We start from the raw sequence: 18,604 nt of genomic DNA, 5'->3' as shown, positions 1-18,604 counted from the left end.
CCTGGCTTTCATGCTGCACTGCTGTGGGTCCCTCTTGTAGCCCTTCTCCCCCATGCGCCAAGCGATCTGCTCATAGATGTCCACATTTCTACAACTGGATCTGAACTGTGCCTGCACAGCCTCTTCTCCCCACAGATGCGGAAGATCCACCACCTCTGGTACGCTCCAGGCAGGTTCGCATGTGGAGTTTGTAGCTGGCATGCTCGACAGTTGCTAGGTGAGCTCTCCATGTTGAACAAACAGTGCATGGAATTTTAAAAATGTGTAGGCCTTAAAAGGGATGGGGCTCGTTTCTGCACACTTGGCCGCTGGGCAGCAGAGCTCAAAACAGTGAGCAGAGTGGTCGCAATGGAGCATTGTGGGAAGCCTCCTGAAGGCCACTTAAGTCGATGCAAGCAACACAGTGTCTTCACAACCACTGCGGTGATCTATCTATGTTGACTTAAGCATTAAGTGGTGGTAAGTCGATGTAGCAGGAGACTTACATCAGCGGGAGAAACATTGTAGTGTAGATGCTGAAGTCCTTAAACCATGATTTGAGGACTCCAATAGCTCAGACATAGGTTAGGGGTTTATTACAGGAGTGGGGGGGTGAGATTCTGTGGCCTGCATTGTACAGGAGTTCGGATTAGACTATCATAATGGTCCCTTCTGACCTTAAAAAGTCTATGACTATCATTAGGTTGCCATAAACCACTTTGCGTTGACTTAACTTTGTAGTGCAGACCAGACCTCAGAGGGGGAGGGCAGGTGAAAGCATGCTTCTCACCACAGAACTGGGGAAACAATTTTGATTTAACAGGAAAAGGTACTAAACAGAGAATTCATGTCCTGCATTGGTACCTAGCTCGTGGTTTATTTGTCATTAGTAAAAAAAACCAGGAGAATGTTTTTTTGTTTGTTTGTTTTTTAAATACAACCTTCAAGTCACATCAGTTTTCTTTAGTTAAGGTTATGGACTAAAGTCATTCTCCCTGAATTTAGAAAGGGCTTTCAGCACCATTCTTTCTCAGTTTTTTCCTCTCACTAGTCCAAATTAATTCTTTCTATTTTGAATATCAATAGGTACTAATCTTGTAGATCTCTAAAGGAAATCAGTATCTCCACTTTTTTGGCACAACTCAACTGCTACCATTTCACCCCTGTTCCTACAAACCACCACTCTGATGTACCACTACAAAATCATGACTAATTTAAACACAGAACACCATGAAAAGACATGATGAATTCAATATGCTTATTTCCATGTCTTGTCTCTATTGAGAGGAGGTCTGCAAGCTTCTCCCTACACACACAGATTGCTTCCTCTGTTGCTATGCCAATGGGCCTTTTTTAATTACAATGTTGATGGTATCAGACTCAATCCTGACGTAACAGGCATACCTTTCAACACAATTTCTAAGCTTTTACAGTTTGATAAGGTTTCTTAAGTTGACAAGAAAGCATTAAGCAAGACTGATATGTATGCAAACCAAATTACAGAATCACAAGGTTAAAAAGACTGCCTTACAGAAATAAAGATATATCTGTAGTAATAGATACTGTGGTTTTCTGCGTGAATGTAAAAAGCAGCACGTGTGGAAGTGTCTGGTAAAAAAAATGCCCAACGGTCATTAATAGGCTTGACCAGGGTAGATAAAAACTGGTGATTTAAAAAAAGAAAATCACATCAGATTTTTTAAAGTAAAAGTCTGATTTAAATTTAACTCTTTTTAAAAAATAAGCCTATTTAAAATTATATTTGAAATTATGGCAACCTATGTTAAGACCTAAATTATAATCTATTAAAACAATTTCAACACATCAAAAATAAGCCATACATGTTTGCTGCTAAGGTCTGAAGAAAGTCAAACCACTGAACTTTCTGAGGTCACTGGCCAAGCAGATAGAGCTCAGGTTTTTTGAAGTGTTCGATAGTAGTAGCCTCTTTTGCAGGTGTAAAGGGAATATTTTCTTCATTGCAATGTATTCAACTAGCTTAAAGATTAGTTCATTCAAAGCTAAGAAGGCAATAGGATAATATCTTTAAATACACGACTGGCATTGTGGATTTACGGTTTTTTTTACACCTTTTCAATTAAGTGATTAATACTTTTAGCTCTCATGTTAATAATAAGTATGGCAGACTGAATGAGGGTTCTTCTTTATACTGGCATGACTTTGTCATAAGCTAGTTCTTTCAAAGATGACTTACCTCAGAACATTGCATTTCTGCTGAGCTGTCAGCAAATATCACAAACTATTCCATGGACTCACTGCACCTGCACCCAACCAATTTTTTTGCGAGTCATCCAGAAATTGACGTAAATATAGTCTTACAAAACATCTTGGCTGTTTTACTTTGCTATTTAATCACTCTACAAACTGAAAAACCAGTACAGAGATTGAACCCATGCCCAATTGTTAAACTTCTGAACAAACAATATACACCAAGCTTACATGTATAAAGCACCTTTCATCCTGGGAGAACCCAATGTGTTTTACAAACTTCAATGTATCGGCAGACTATACACTAGGATAGTTTTATCTGCCATTAAACTGTAGTCAGTTTGCTGGGTGGACTGGGGTCAACATACTGCAAGTGTTTTAACAGCACAAAGCAACACTTACTGAGAATAGTCCATTCCAGGCCATTTTGTCCATTATCATCCCAACAGTTAAATTTAAAAAAACATGAGAATCTAAAGTGCACAGATGTGTAATGGGGGGGGGGGAGCAGATTTCTAGACAAATGGCACATTTACAAACATTTCAGACACACAGCAGCCCTGCCTCTTTCACAGGAGCACTTGATTGGAATTACTGAAAGGAATATGAGGAGCAACACACAGCCCTCTCCTTTCGGCCCTATCTCCCAAAGGAGAGATGAACCAATACACAGATTGCTGTAATACACGCTACACAGGGCTCCACTTTGGGAATATTTGGAAAATGAAACTTGTGCAGAATGCTACAGCCCATCTATTAAGTGGAGTTGTCAGATGCACCTCTTTCCCGTGCTCTGGGATCTGCTCAGGATTCTAATAAGCTTCCAGGTAAAATTTGAGTAGTCTGTTTTAATCTATGAAGCAGAATTGCAAAGAATCTTAGAATATCAGGGTTGGAAGGGACCTCAGGAGGTCATCTAGTCCAACCCCCTGCTCAAAGCAGGACCGATCCCCGACTAAATCATCCCAGCCAGGGCTTTGTCAAGCCTGACCTTAAAAACTTCTAAGGAAGGAGATTCCACCACCTCCCTAGGTAACGCAATCCAGTGTTTCACCACCCTCCTAGTGAAAAAGTTTTTCCTAATATCCATACTAAATCTCCCCCACTGCAACTTGAGACCATTACTCCTTGTCCTGTCATCTGCTACCACTGAGAACAGTCTAGAGCCATCCTCTTTGGAACCCCCTTTCAGGTAGCTGAAAGCAGCTATCAAATCCCCCCTCATTCTTCTCTTCCGTAGACTAAACAATCCCAGTTCCCTCAGCCTCTCCTCATAACTCATGTGTTCCAGTCCCCTAATCATTTTTGTTGCCCTCCGCTGGACTCTTTCCAATTTTTCCACATCCTTCTTGTAGTGTGGGCCCAAAACTGGACACAGTACTCCAGATGAGGCCTCACCAGTGTCGAATAGAGGGGAATGATTACATCCCTCTATCTGCTGGCAATGCCCCTACATATACATCCCAAAATGCCATTGGTCTTCTTGGCAACAAGGGCACACTGTTGACTCAGATCCAGCTTCTCGTCCACTGTAACCCCTAGGTCCTTTTCTGCAGAACTGCTGCCGAGCCATTCGGTCCCTAGTCTGTAGCGGTGCATGGGATTCTTCTGTCCTAAGTGCAGGACTCTGCACTTGTTCTTGTTGAACCTCATCAGATTTCTTTTGGCCCAATCCTCCAATTTGTCTAGCTCCCTCTGTATCCTATCCCTACCCTCCAGTGTATCTACCTCTCCTCCCAGTTTAGTGTCATCTGCAAACTTGCTGAGGGTGCAATCCACACCATCCTCCAGATTATTTATGAAGATATTGAACAAAACCGGCCCCAGGACTGACCCTTGGGGCACTCCACTTGATACCGGCTGCCAACTAGACATGGAGCCATTGATCGCTACCTGTTGAGCCCAACAATCTAGCCAGCTTTCTATCCACCTTATAGTCCATTCATCCAGCCCATACTTTAACTTGCTGGCAAGAATACTGTGGGAGACAGCGTCAAAAGCTTTGCTAAAGTCAAGGAACAACACGTCCACTGCTTTCCCTTCATCTACAGAACCAGTTTTCTCGTCATAGAAGGCAATTAGATTAGTCAGGCATGACTTGCCCTTGGTGAATCCATGCTGACTGTTCCTGATCATTTTCCTCTCATCTAAGTGCTTCAGAATTGATTCCTTGAGGACCTGCTCCATGATTTTTCCAGGGACTGAGGTTAGGCTGACTGGCCTGCAGTTCCCAGGATCCTCCTCCTTCCCTTTTTTATCTCCCATCCTGTCAGCCATCTACCCATTCCCTCCTATTGCTACTGCTCCCCATTCCTGACCATTTCCTCCAGCACTCCCAACTTTCATTTCATACAGTTTCGTGTCCTTCTGAAAAAACTCAGGAGTAAAGTCAAGCGATCACTACTCCTCTTCAGTATGTTTTCCCTTTCCCAGCATCTGAGGAAAGACTAGTATTCCTAGTCCTTATTTGATGTCAAATTTGTATGTAATACATAAAATAGCCCTCCTATGGGAGCATTTTCAGCATGAACACATGCAACTTAAAGGTTAACACTTTTGTTTCAGATGACAGAACATTTTTTAAACTAGTAAGCTTCGTTATCCTGCCATATTGTTACAACCTAGGATAGCCCCCACTATGGGCAGATCTGCCAAATCTTAACTTCTCTTATTGGTCAATGTTGCACTCTGTAAAAATGTGTTCTCTCTAACCAAAAGGTTTCTTAGTTAGTGGCTGCTAAGGTGTTTCGATGATCGGAAACTATACTTCTGATCAGTATTGCTCTTTATACCAGATTGGGACCTGAAGTTGAATCAAGCCATTTCACTTCCTTCTTTGCTCCCTTACCCCCAACTGAACTGTGAATGTACTCTGTATACCTATATTTTTACTTGGAACAGGTCAAAATTACCTGGAAATGTTACTTTCACTATACAATTTGAATTGTGATATTGATGGTATCAATCATACATAAATGGGGACTTGATCATGTTATTATGGCTGTGGGAGGCTTCATTCCTGTCCCATACACTTTAAAACCAACGCACAAATCTTAAAAGATTGCTTAATATCCCAAATCAGTAATCATTTGATCTTAAATGATGACCTGCAAAGGATTTTTTGTAAATACAAGTTGTAACAAAACACTGACAATCTTAGACCTGTATGTAGAAGCTATTTTCTACAAAGAAAAAAAAAAGTATGAAAAGCAACAATACAAGAAAAATCATTACAATTTGTTGCATGATGCCAATAGATTTTACACCATTATTCTGTGACACCACTGCTACACAGGGTGCTGGAACAATTTGTATAGTGAGGGTGCTGAGAGCCACTGAACCAAACTGTAAACCCTGTATATGATAGAAACCATTTCAAGCCAGAGGGAAGCACTCCTATGCATCACCTATGCTGCTACAGTCAGTCCTTAAATATTATCTAAAGTTTTGTGCTTTGAAATACGTGTCTCTAATTTCTGATGGCGTTTGGAATCTCCAGCAGAGGGCAACATTGCCATTTACATAAAAGGTAAAATATCAGCCTCATGCAGTATTTACAATATAGTATCAATTAGCTATTTGAGTACTTTGAAGGTGAAACACTTGAGTATTAGTTCTCTACTAAGATTACTTATTTTAAGTTTTTTATACCAACAACTGAAAATACTGTTTTCTAAATACACTCTACGTGGTCAATTTAGGATATCAAAATGTTGCCTCTAAGACTTTACAAAGTTAAAACCAAATTTCATTAGTGCTGACAAAATTCTTCAGTATGCACTAACAGAATCCACCACTAAAGATAAAGTTATTATATTGTGTCTCTAGACTGACATGTAAATACTTATGCAAGTAAAAGAAAAAGTGTATGAAGTTTAGTCTCTCACGTTGTGCATCCTTAAGGGCTGAGCTTGTACAGAGCAGTTTCTCAGTTCACTCTAAAGCTCTTTAATGTGTTGGCCCATATTTTGTGTGAATGTATACATGTAGATACAAATGACTGTGGGAGGATAGGTAGTCTTACATCCTACAGTAGGCTTGCTCAGCCACTTTGGTAAATAAAGTTCCCTTCTAGAGGCATTACCACAGAACAATTTGTGCAATCTAGGACTCCACAATTTTCCTAGAAGCTTTCTAGGCCATCTAAGTTCTCCCCACAAAATTCTCCTGCCATTCCCCGCTCCCCACACACTTGCTCAAAGCTTTGAAGGAAACTGTCTTAAGTGAGATAAAATTCTTCAGAACTTGCATTCCTAGTTTAGCATGTTACTTACTACAAGGTCACCACTATTTCCCCAGTTCATGACAAATTCCCAGTGCTTTTGTAGTATGCAATTTTCAGGGAATGCCACTAGTATGATGTAAGAAAAGTCAAGGAAAGACGACTTAACGAGCTTACAGAAAACAATTTTGAAAAACAAAGCAAGGTAACAGAACAAAGAAAACATATGCACTAATAAATCAGGAATTGGATGTTTAAAGTATGCTATTTTAGGTGTGGAGTTTGAAACTACGGGTTTGCAACACTGCAAAAATCACTAACTCCAGCCCATCCACTGTAGCTTCTGTGACTATAATCTGAAGGTGATTCACTTTCTCATCTCAAAAGCTGGAGGAATGGGAATTGTGATAAATGCTGGAAGGTTTGAAAAATTTTCCAGATAAAGTAATTTTTTTAATAGAAAGACAGACCTGAACTAATCTGGAAAAAAAGGATGCACTAAAGGAGGAAGAAAACAATATTCTCCTCCTCCACTCCTCAAATAAAAAGGCTTGTAGAAGAACACGTGCTTTATTCAGGTCCACCCTCCAACTAGTTACTGCCAAGTGTCAATACCACCAAGAACTAGCTAACGTAATCCTACAATAACAAAATCATAAATGCAGGATAACAGTGTTAAATATTAATTTTCAGCTAATGAAATACAGCATTAAAGACACATGCAATACCGCTGCCATTAGTCATTAGATACAGTTTAACTATGTGCCCTCTCTATCAGAAAAAATTCAGAAAGTTTTTTCATGAAAGTTTTTCATTAAATGCAGGTGTTAGTCTCTAGGCTAAAAATGCTTCAAATTACACCAGATAGCTCATTTACAAGCTGATGAACAAAGATACACACACAGGCTAAATTTGCCATTTACATAGAATATATGATTTATTACAATGGATAAATGCTAAACCTAGATATTTTAAATCTTTATTTAAACCAAGGTAACAGACTATTTCACTGACAGAATATACCCTTCTAACATAGCTTACTGCAAGTATCGAATTGTTATGAACATGCCAGCTCCTTACTGGGCATTGTGTTAACTCCTACCAGCAGAGAGCTTCATAATCCTTCCAGCACAGAAAAATAGAATAGAGCCAGAGGCAAGAGAGGACCTGGGTATACCTGGCCCAGGAGGACAGAAACACAGCGAGGCTATGTCAGAGCAGGCTGGAGGCAGCAGTTTTGGAACTGGCTGTGGTGAGAAACCCTAACAAGCTTGGGAGCTGGGGTCAGAAACAGCCCGTCGCTGGCAAGGAGGCCAGTGGTAGCCACAACAGGCAAACACTCTGGAGCAGCTTGTAAACAAGGTGGCTGTACAGGAAGGTCCAAACAAGTAGACAATAGAACTGAACTCTGGCTGGAAAGGGGGGAAATCTGCAGGCTAGTGTGATGTTTCTTCCTTCCAGGAGGCATCAAACTATTGCTGGAGCGCCCCCAGCTGATAGCACCAGAACCAGGTGGACGGGGGGCCAAGTTCCCCCCACTTTTTTAACATGGGTGTAGTTCAGGGAGGGTAACACTGCCTCTCACCCCCACCAAACTGCAAGCCTCAGGCAGGTGCTGCCTTGTGCGGCTCCCCCAGCACAAAGCACAGCCCCTGCAGGCTCCAATCCATACCTACCCGAGGCTTGCCAACTGGAGGGACAACGCTGCCACACAGCGCAGCTCCTGTTGGCACTACTCTGTGCCAGCCTGAGGCTTGCAGTTTGGGAGGACAACCCTGCCCCCGCACTCCCAAACTATACCCATGCTTAAAAGTGGGGGGCATGTCCCCCAGCCCTCCCAGTTCCAGCACCGGTGTCCTCCCCCCCGAACTTTTACAAAGGTTCTGGCACCCAGCTCCTGGTCCAGCGCTTGGGGGGTAAAAGGGCCTTGAGCTGGCTGTGTGTGGGGAGGGACCACACCACCACCTGAACCCAGGGCATTCGCCCACACATAAGGTTAGCCCTGCCCCCCACCCCCGACCATGTGACCCTTGGGTCTGCGCTGCCTGCTGCTCTCCAGCTACCCTGCTCTGAAAACAGCACCTCCGTCAACAGCAATGCAGAATGGTGACAATACCGTGACCGCCCCGCCCCAGATGTAAATATCTGAAACCCTGAAATTTCACAGTCCTATGACTGTGAAATTGATCAAAATGGACCATGAATTTGGTAGGGCCCTAACCAAATGATATTTTTTGGCGGATAAGAGAATGAAAGTTATGGGAGGAGAAAGAAGCAGCTAACTTCTTGGTTCACAGTGATAGGCTCCTCTACACATTTGAACAGTAAGCTTGATTTCTGACATCTCAATAAGCAAGAACATATTTAAATCACAGTTTCTTTATCAACATGTAAAAACCAGACATTTCCGACATCAACCCTGTATCCTCCAATGATACGATACAAAGCAAACAAATTTCAGAACATTCTTGTTGGTAGAGCCCTGGAAATCCACAGATATCCGCTTTATATGCGCAGATAACAGCATCAGCAGATGCGGATATCTGTGGATCATTTTTGCGGATCGCCAATCGCACAGGGCTCTACTTGTTGGGCTACTTTCCAATTCCAGTACTTTACCACCATAGAACATTAGGGTTGGAAGAGACCTCAGGAGGTCATCGAGTCCAATCCCTTGCTCGAAGCAGGATCAACACCAACTAAATCATCCCAGCCAGGGCTTTGTCAAGCCCGCCTTAAAAACCTCTAAGGATGGAGGTTCCATCACCTCCTTAGGTGCTTCACCACCATCCTAGTGAAATAGTGTTTCCTAATATCCAACCTAGACCTTCGCCACTGCAAGTACTAATTCAGCCCAATTGGCTTCTTGGCAACAACATATCCAACAATTTATCCATCTTCTCATCCACTGTAATCCCCCAGGCTCCTTATATTGTTGTATTGACATTTAAATTGCAAGATTTAGAAAATTATTTTATATTAGGCACTTAGATATCTGGTTTTTATGGAAATGAAACTTTCATTCCAACCCTTCTTTCTCCAAAAAGTCTTCAATAAAACTAATTTCTTACTGAGAGTAGAGGATGGGAAGAAAAGGTATTGAAAATTTTTGTTTATCTGGGTTTCCAGACTACTATAATAAAGTATTTCTTAAATAACTTTATTATGCACAAGGTAGGCAGAAATGTAGCAGCCTGCCTGTGTAGTAACATTGTTAACGTTCCTATTGTTAGTTAGCTATTCCCATTCTCAGTCAATTCTCCTAGGAGCATAAAACCTGTAAAACTTTTAAGGCCCCTACATTGCCAGAGAGATGTAAAGGAGCCTTACTATAAATGACAGCAAGGGAATACTCAGATAGGAAGAAGAAAAGGAGTACTTGTGGCACCTTAGAGACTAACCAATTTATCTGAGCATGAGCTTTCGTGAGCTACAGCTCACTTCATCGGATGCATACTGTGGAAACTGCAGAAGACATTATATACACAGAGACCATGAAACAATACCTCCTCCCACCCCACTCTCCTGCTGGTAATAGCCTATCTAAAGTGATCATCAAGTTGGTCCATTTCCAGCAGAAATCCAGGTTCTCTCACCCTCCGCCCGCCCCCCACACAAACTCACTCTCCTGCTGGTAATAGCCCATCCAAAGTGACCACTCTCTTTAAAATGTGTATGATAATCAAGGTGGGCCATTTCCAGCACAAATCCAGGTTCTCTCACCCCTCCACCCCCCTCCAAAAACCACACACACAAACTCACTCTCCTGCTGGTAATAGCTTATTCAAAGTGACTGCTCTCCTCACAATGTGTATGAAAATCAAGGTGGGCCATTTCCAGCACAAATACAGGTTTTCTCACGAAAGCTCATGCTCAAATAAATTGGTTAGTCTCTAAGGTGCCACAAGTACTCCTTTTCTTTTTGCGAATACAGACTAACACGGCTGTTACTCTGAAACCTGTCAGATAGGAAGATCTATGAGCTTTATCACTTTTTTCCTGTGCCAAAGTGGCACAATGGGGTGAGATTACAGCTCAGGATTTAATTTACAGATCCATTTAATAAATTAAAAAAAAAAAGGGCAAATAAAATATTTACCAAGCAGTCAAAATGTCAGGACAATCAAAACCAAGCACTCCCCAAGGTACCCAGCCAGGTCCAGGACAATGAGCATCAAAACTATGACTCATGTGTGAAAGTCTGAGCAATTTAAAATGACATTCTACTTGTTTTTTTTTCCCTGTGCTGTTTGATATTCTGTAATTTAAATGAAAATCCAGGACTATAACTGGAATGCAGAGTATTAGTTACCAAATGTTTGTAACTTAACTTTCATGTGTTTAGGAAATGCTAAATACTTATTGTGAATTTTTTTCTGTATCGTAGTTTAAATAAATTTTCAAAACAATTGAAACTGGTGTGATTATATTACATTTTGACAAATAAAATATGCAGAATTTTGATTTTTTTGGGCACAGAATCCCCCCAGGAGTAATGTCTAATTTAAACAATAAAAATAGTTCTTGACGGAACAACAGTTGTTCAGTCTTTATCACTGAAAATTTGTATAAATTACCATGGAAATGTAAACTGCCCCCACTATACTATGAACCAGGTACAATAATATAAAATGAGTTTAACCCTGAATTATATAACTCAGTTAGTTTATGACACCACCAACTAGTTCGGACTGCTGCAAGCAGTACTGCTGAACAGCGTCAAAGCAGAGAGATCGTCGTCATCATACTTAGGATTCAAACGAAGAGCCTTCAGTTTCACATTGAATCCTGACCACTGAATACCAAACAATTCATATACAAGAAACTCTTAGTCGTGCATGAGAGTTATTGACGGGAAGACAGTTTCCTGTTAAAGGAAACACCTAAATGACGTTTGCCTGTCCACTGAAACCTAAATATGTTCATGACAGAAAGACAACAAAAAAAACCAAGCCTATTAGCCGTTTTAAAAGCAACATTTTTCATAGGACAAAACAGCGGAGACTATTTTTATTCTCCATAATTACAATAAAGAACAAGCAGCAAAGTACTGTACAGTAACTAGCCAGTTTATCATTTCACATATTGAAACTGCCCCACCCTTAACTCTTCGAGAAAAATCCTGAACTGGCTGAAACTGGTTCTCAGTATCATACTTTTCTAGGATTCCTGGTGATTTGTGCCAGTTTTCATTTTGTTAAATACTAAAGCCTAACAAAATCATAACTACAGATTCTTCAAACTGCTGGGACAGTTTAGAGAAACAGGTTTGCAAAGAAGTGTCACTGAAACCTGTATTACTAAGCAAAGCACTTTAGACTTTTAGAATTGAATTTTAATCATCTAAATTTACTTCTCCAAAGATAATTGTGTTCCTTTGATTTTTACTCTTTGCACTTCACTGAGCTTGTACAATTTAAGAACAAACTAACCAGATCAGATTCTGGTTTTACTGCACTAGCACAATGTTTCCATATATATATTGCAAATCCTAGAGGAGAATGGTTTTCTGGTCCATAGATTTAATGAAAATGTTTCTATCAGGACTTATAAAAATTAAAAGTAATCTAGATTCAACTACTTGTCAGTGCCCTAGTAACTGGCAACTCTAGTTGTTTAGGATAGTCAAACTTTCATCCAGTGTTTGATTAAGTAGAGCAGTTGCAATAATCTATAAACTATGCAGGGCTCCTATGCCTTTACATTAAGTGAATGAGCTCAAATTTCTAATCAAGAAGGACACCATGACAAAAAGCAATTATCTTTGAATGATTACTGTTTACTATTTGAACACACAGTTAAGTCATTCAGCCTTTAAAAGGTTAACTGGAGACTTTTGTCATTTAAGAAAGAGAGGGCAGGGGCGTTCAAAGTCTGTTTTAGTTCCTGATTTGTCAGAAACAAATCTTAAGCAAAGCCTCCATTTTTTTTTAAAGTTATTATACCTTAACCTTGGAAGGCTGAGAACAAAAGAAGAGGGGCAGTATGATGTCCCTAGTCTATTAAAGAGGTGTGAAATTTTTATAACAAAGCCTAAAAGCCAGACAAAAACCTGACCGTTTCAGCCAAGTTCCTGTTTTATTTTCTTTGAACCTCAGACTCAGGTGCAGAACAGTGTGGGTGGAAAAAGAGAAAAGAAAGGTTTCCTTGAATTTCTGAAACGAAGCCCATTAGTTTCATACAGTTCTATTAGCTTTTACCTGCTACTGAAGTGGTGGCATGTACTGAGCAATGCTAGAACAGGAAATCTCAATGAAAGTCTACTTATTCTTCAATATTGGTTGGGTATGGGCATGTTGTAGTACCTATTTAAGCTATCAGGCTTTTTAAGAAAAAGACAATTCAACCCTATTTACTTTTGTACAAAATATCAAACAAGAGGACAGGTCAGACAATTTACACTTTAACTCAGAGTTTGGGGCTTTAAGCTAAAGTTTCATTTATTTGTTTTGGTGCACAATCAAAAATACTAAATGTTTAAAATGTTCCATTTACATCTTTCATGAAAATACTATTGAAAGCATAACAAAATTAGAAGTGCTGAGGGTCATACTAAGGATGGTCAAGTCTATTTGGATAAATTAACAGCGTTTCCCACCTAAATTAGATCAGATTGGCTATCTAATTTCTGGACCAAAGTAGTTTGGATAAGTGTGGATAAGCAAACAGCTTTCAGGAACATATCCAACCCAAACACTGATACGTCTCCCTTGGGCACAAACTACTGGTTTTAGAAGGAGTCTCTGTTCAAAGTTACTTGTTTATTCCCTAGAATATTACAGCCCAACCAAATTAATACAGGTAAAATCACTTGACAATCATTTAAAAAAGTTAAATCCATGTGTAGCACATGCAAAAATTAAAATCAGTGATTTGTAGAGGACAGTCATAAAAGTGACTAGTTTGATCTGTTTGTGCTGGGCTGATGAAGCTTTTGTTTAGTAGGATTTTTTGTTGTTTTTTTAAAAACACTTGAAGTCCATGTCTTTAGTTGGTTTTTGCTTCTAAAACCAAAGTTTATGAAAATGTAAGTGACCCAGAAGCAACTTTTAGAATACAGTAACTCCTCGCTTAACGTTGTAGTTATGTTCCCAAAAAACACTACTTTGACATCTCTCTCTCTCACACTCACACACACACACACACAGTTGTAAACAAACAATTCAATACTGTACACAGGAATGATGATTGCGAAGCTTAGTTGAGGTGGTGGAGTCAGAGTGGAAGAGGGTGGGATATTTCCCAAGGAATGCGTTACTGCTAAATGATGAACTAGCACTCAGCTGAGCCCTCAAGGGTTAACTCATTGCTATTAATGTAGCCTCATACTCTACAAGGCAGCAGGAATGTAGGAGATACAGCATGACAGAGAGACAGAGACATACACCCTGTGGGGGGAGGAAGAGACAGAGAGAGACAGAGTGTGTGTGTTGCACATTGCCCCTTTAAGTACACTGACCCCACTTTAAGTACACTGCCTTTTTAAGTACATCAGCAAGTTGAGACAGCAGCTGCTGCAAGCAAGCTCCCTCGGTCCTGAGCTGTATCGTGTCCCCCCTCCCCCCCCAAGCCCACTCTGTGGAGATGAGGTACAGGAGCAGGGGGAGGGGGACACCCTGACATTAACACCCCTCTCCCTCCCCCCACCTCCCGCACAGCAAGCAGGAGGCTCCCGGGAGCAGCTCCAAGGCAGAGGGCAGGAGCAGCACACGGTAGTGGAGGGGAGGGACAGCTGAACTGCCCGGCAATTGATAGCCTGCTTGGCGGCTGCCGCACAGGGAACTTAGGGGAGCCGATAGTGGGGGCTGCTGGTCCAGGCTGGTTCCAAGCCCCCACCAGCTAGCTCCAAGGGGCTGATCTTCCTGCAAGCAGTGGACAAAGCAGGTGGCTGCCAAACAACATTATAAATAGCATTGTGCAACTTTAAACGAGCATGTTCTCTCCCTGATCAGCCACGTAACAACAAAACAACGTTAACTGGGATGACGTTAAGTGAGGAGTTACTGTATTAAGCATTCTTGAAAAGGGGTTTATAATGCAAATGCTCAAACAGTTTTAAGTGCTACTATGTCACCCTGTCATCAGATAAAAATGTATATCTATATTTTAAACTAGAGGCTTATTGCAAAAGCCAGCAAGTCCTATTCATGTCAGTAAAATGACCGCTCATTTCACCTGCACTATTTATAGTAGCTTGTCCTGTAAACCAATCACAAGTCACGTTCTGATGTGAAACGTCCATTGATCAATCTATATGTTGGAAACTTCCCTGTAGCCATTAGGTGCACTTTCACAGTTTGTCCAAATTCAAAAGGGGTCTAAGTTTAGGTCAGAGTTTGCTACCTCCAACCTAACCAGGATTTTTTTCCATGGTGTAGATGCAGGCTAATACCTTTCAACCTCAACACTGAAGGCTGATCTCAAACAAAAACTGAAAGGTCCCAACTTCAACCTTGACTGACAACTGTTCCAGAGCATCATTACACTAACACTTCTGCTAGCCACAGTGATAACTGTCAATACTTTGCAGGGATAAATTATATTTTCCTGTTCTGAGAGAAAGTTTAAGAGAAACTACTACAGAGTATCTTAATAAAACCATTAGCGTTACCCTGACTAGTTAAAATACTTTGAAAGGTGTTAAAACCCATTGCACTAGGTAGCAACAAGTTTTTAAACCCTTAAATAAAACCCATTAGCTTAGCAGAGTTTTTTTTAAAACCTTTTTAGTCTAGAAAAGGTCTTGAATGAATCACTAGAAGCTCAGTGAACAAGGAAATTCTACCCGAACCCCTTGATTTCATCATCCAAATCTCCCTGAGTGGTATAAAGTTTCAACATCTAGTAGTCAGATTAACAATAGTTTGAGGCTGCAAGAGCGGGGATTAATTTCCCTAACCAAGGTAAACAGCAGAGACAGCAAAGCAAAATTTAGAAGCATCTCAGAATAATCCAGCCAGGTAACTAATGTTAAAGTGCATAATTCTACAGTATATTTAGACTAAACTCTTCAAGGTAGGGACACTTATGTGTTTGTACAATGCTTAGCACAATAGGGCCCAGATCAGGTCCCAGAGACTACCACAATAAGACAATACACATGTAGGACTGAATAGGTCAGTGGAATCAACATTTTTGTTTAAGAAAGATGAACAGAAATTATACAGTGAGATATTTCAGAAAGATGTGGATGCACCCCAGACTCAAGGAATGAGCCAAATATACCATGTATGAGAGCTCACCAAGAAGCATGATACAGCGACCTCTACTTTTCAGTCAGCAGAATTTCTAGTTTCTCGGGATTTCAAATGTCTGCCAAACAGCAAGGACTTTCACAGGCTATTTTTATAGTTAGTAATGTTACACACTATAATCAGTTATGTATTAGCTCTTAGTATCTTTGTATGACTCATCCTATTTACCATTGTGGGCTGCATATGTAGCTCTCTGTGTGTTATGTGGGGCTGCATCCACACAATTTTTTTTATATACACACACATACACACACACACACTATCTGTATGGCCCTGAGAATGTCACATGGGCCACAGCTGTTTGCTGACTGGGGCACAAGCAGCCCAAGGGTTGAGAACCACTACATCAGAGTCACTCAGGCAAAGAAGAGATTCCCATAGATGCTAAATTTCTTAGAATATCAAATTTTAACTCAACTATTTGCTTGTATATTATCAGAAAAAAAGTCATTCTGTACTCAGCGTGACTGTGGGAAAGACTTTCAGACAGAAAAAGAATTTAGCCTCTTTCAGTGCAAAATGGAATTCAACCTTAGCTATGGAACTGTGACTGGCACCACCATTCTTAAAAAGGACACAAATCCAAAGGGTCAAAATGGATCTTGGTTTGCAACTGGCCAAAATAAAAAATGAGGTTTCAGCTACAGGTACAATCCAAAATTCATGCAGATAGTCTATGAAAATCATCTGACGTTCAAGCAACTTAGGGACAAATATTTCAGACAGATATTTAATATAACATTTTTATGAAGGAGGCTTGCTTTAAGCAAGTTCCTAGACAGCATACACTGGAGGTCTGACTTCTCCTATTAAAATAAGAGTTCTTAGAACTTTCATTCTTATACTACTCCATGTAGTTATACTACCCCTTGTTCCAAAGACATTGCAGCTAGGATGGTCAAGCAATTAAAAAAATTAAACGTGATTAATCACACTGTTAATAATAGAATACCACTTAAATAAATATTTGTGGATGTTTTCTACATTTTCAAATATACTGATTTCAATTACAACACAGAATACAAAATGTACAGCGCTCACTTTATATTTTTGATTAAATATTTGCACTGTAAAAAACAAAAATAGTATTTTTCAATTCTCCTAATACAAGTACTGTAGTGCAATCTCTTTATCACGGAAGTTGAAGTTACAAATGTAAAATTATGTCCAAAAAAAACATTCAAAAACAAAATATAAAACTTTATTTAGAGCCTACAAGTCCACTCAGTCCTATTTCTTGTTCAGCCAATCGCTCAGTGAAACAAGTTTGTTTACTTTTGCAGGAGATAATGCTGCCCGCACCTTCTTCGCAATGTCACCTGAAAGCGAGAAGAGGAGTTTGCATGGCACTGTTGTGGCCAGTGTTACAAGTTATTTACATGCCAGATGCGCTAAAGATTCATATGTCCCTTCACGCTTCATCCACCACTGAAGAGGACATGCCAATGACAGGTTCTGCTCAATAACAATCCAAAGCAATGCGGCCTGATGCATGTTCATTTTCACCATCTGAGTCAGATGCCACCAGCAGAAAGCTGATTTTCATTTTTGATGGTTCGGGTTCTATAGTTTCCGCATCGGAGTGTGGCTCTTAAGACTTGTGAAAGCATGCTCCACACCTCATCCCTCTCAGATTTTGGAAGGCACTTCAGATTCTTAAACCATGGGTTGAGTGCTGTAGCTATCTTTAGAAATCTTACGTTGGTACCTTCTTGCGTTTTGTCACATTTGCAGCGAAAGTGTTCTTAAAATGAATATGTGCTAAGTCATCATCCGAGACTACTATAATAGGAAATATATGGCAGAATGCGGGTAAAACAGAGCTGGAGACATACAATTCTCCCCCGAGATCAGTCACAAATTTAATTAACAAGTATCATCATCATGGAAGCATGTCCTGTGGAATGATGGCTGAAGCATGAAGAGGCCTACGAATATTTAGCATATCTGGTATGTAAATACCTTGCAATGCTGGCTACAAAAGTCCCACGCCTGTTCTCACTTTCTGGTGACATTGTAAATAAGAAGTGGGCAGCATTATCTCCCATAAATGTAAACAAACTTGTCTTAGCAATTGGCTGGACAAAAAATGTAGGCTCTAAATTTCATGTTGCTTTGTTTTTGAGTGCAGTTATGTAACAAACAAACAAAACAAAAAAATCTACATTCCTAGTGCACTCTCTTTATTGTGAAAGTGCAACTTACAATACTTGTATGAAGTGAACTGAAAAATAATATCTTTTGTTTATAATTTTTACAGTGCAAATATTTGTAATCAAATAAATATAAAGTGAGCAGGGTACACTTTGTATACTGTGTTGTAACTGAAATCAATGTATCTGAAAATGTAGAAAAACATCCAAAAATATTTAATAAATGTCAATTGGTATTCTATTGTTTAACAGTGCGATTAATAGCAATTAATTTTTTTAATTTGTGATTAATTTTTTGAGTTATTTTTGTGAGTTACCTGCGATTAATCAACAGCCCTAATTGCAGCATATACAGTGTTTTATATAAGTATGTCAAGCAATATCGGCAAGGCACCATATGAAAGCCAGCCTTTGGGGCCATTTCAAAGTTAAAATCAGAATTTCCTGGCCTCCATTTCTGTGCTTTGCAATATAATTTTAAAATGTACATATATACCCACAAACCTGCTATCCATCTGAGAACATGAAAGGATAACTCAGTTATTTTAGGAAGTGTCAAAAATTTCATTTGTTTGCTTATAGAAAGATTATGACCAAGATGTCACAAGGCAAACAAGTTACTTTTCAAACACATCCTCTGACCTTCAACCTGTATGTCTAGGAGGAAATAAAAGCTACCTAACCATTCACACTGAGTGGGAGTGTGCCAAAAGCTCTATGAAGTATCAAAATCCTTGGGGTACTATTATTGATTTTACATAAAAGGC

At 39.9% G+C, this 18,604-nt stretch overlaps 1 protein-coding gene across 6 annotated transcripts in view; it reads right to left on the bottom strand.

Moving 5' to 3' along the window:
• MSH2 (mutS homolog 2) overlaps nucleotides 1-18,604 on the bottom strand; it is a 107,255-nt gene that overhangs the window by 65,505 nt on the left and 23,146 nt on the right. The window lies entirely within an intron of this gene.

The sequence above is a fragment of the Lepidochelys kempii genome, chromosome 3 (assembly GCF_965140285.1).
Source record: "Lepidochelys kempii isolate rLepKem1 chromosome 3, rLepKem1.hap1, whole genome shotgun sequence".
NCBI lineage: Eukaryota > Metazoa > Chordata > Testudines > Cheloniidae > Lepidochelys > Lepidochelys kempii.
Note: the sequence above shows the minus strand (reverse complement) of the source record. Positions and strands in the feature narration are given on the sequence as shown.